The sequence below is a fragment of the Hylobates moloch genome, unplaced genomic scaffold (genome assembly GCF_009828535.3).
Source record: "Hylobates moloch isolate HMO894 unplaced genomic scaffold, HMol_V3 SCAFFOLD_16539, whole genome shotgun sequence".
Classification (NCBI taxonomy): Eukaryota; Metazoa; Chordata; class Mammalia; order Primates; family Hylobatidae; genus Hylobates; species Hylobates moloch.
Window position 1 is genome coordinate 1 of NW_026668814.1, and position 1173 is coordinate 1173.

The 1173-nt window shown below is 58.6% G+C and overlaps 1 long non-coding RNA gene across 2 annotated transcripts; it reads left to right on the forward strand.

Annotated features, from left to right (window-relative positions):
- Nucleotides 1-11: 11 nt before the first annotated feature.
- LOC116465961 (uncharacterized) lies at nt 12-1173 on the forward strand. Of its 2 annotated transcripts, XR_004247305.2 has the most exons (4): nt 12-291; nt 699-774; nt 853-890; nt 1151-1173. It is a non-coding gene; the product is annotated as an uncharacterized LOC116465961 (long non-coding RNA). The 2 variants fall into 2 exon arrangements; XR_004247304.2 differs by having other exon boundaries at nt 12-774.

Consider the following 1173-nt stretch of genomic DNA (forward strand, 5'->3'; position numbering starts at 1 on the left):
CTCTGAGCCTCAGTTTTTCATCTGTAAAGTGGGTAGGGTGGATGTTTCTGTGCTGCACGACTGTTGTGGGGGTTGGAGGTGGTGAATGGAAGGTCCAGCAGTCACCTGCATACAGTAGGTGCTCATTTCAATGACATCACCCCCATTCCTGACATCATCGTGCTCAAGGTCTGGGAAGGCACCTGGGGGTTGTGACCGGCGTCTTGGTGGCCTTCGTCCTGCTGCTCCTTCTCCTCGTCCTCCTCTTCCTCATCCTCCGACATCGACGTCACGGCAAACGCTGGACATCGGGTGAGTAGGGAATGGGGGGACCCTGTGGGCCGACTGAGGGTGGGCTCAGGGCACAGCCAGGGAGAATCCAAACCACTGGGCAGATGCAGCTTTGAGAAACTGTTCCAGCATCTCTCACCAGGCGAATGGAGAAAGCGCTTAACGTCAGTCCATCTACAAATGTAAAGTGTCCATCGGGCTCAGTCCCATCTACAAATGTAAAGTGTCCTCCGGGCTCAGTCCCATCTACAAATGTAAAGTGTCCTCCGGGCTCAGTCCCATCTACAAATGTAAAGTGTCCTTCGGGCTCTGTCTGTCTCATGAGGCATTTGGAACATGGAGGCAAGAGTGTTTTACCTTCGAGCTGCGTGTGGGGCGCAGGGGGCTCCAATGTTCCCAGGGCTGAGGCTCTGTCCTTCTTCCCTCAGCCCAGAGAAAAGCTGATTTCCAGCATCCTGCAGGGGCTGTGGAGCCAGAGCCCATAGACAGAGGCCTGCAGAGGAGGTAATTCTGCCCGAAGAGCCCAGACTCCCACCCGCCCCTGCCCATCCACTGCCCCTAAAGCTCCCGTGCCTCCCCCAGGGCCAGCCCAGCTGCCGACGCCCAGGAAGAAAACCTCTGTGAGTGAGAGGAGGAGGTGACCAGCCAGGAGGGAGATGGGGGCCCCGAAGTTTCCGTAGCAATGGGGAAAGGGGCACCGGCTGGGAAGGGTCTGGGGCTCAGGGTGAGATGATCTCACCCCACACTGTGGGACCTCGGGGACATCGCAGCCCCTCCCTGCATCTCAGTGGCCCCATCTGGGAACAGGGCAGGGGCTGGCGGGGCTGAGAGGTCCCAGGGAACCTTTTCAAGAGGCGAACCCCTTGCTCTGCCCCAGCAGATGCTGCCGTGAAGGACACACAG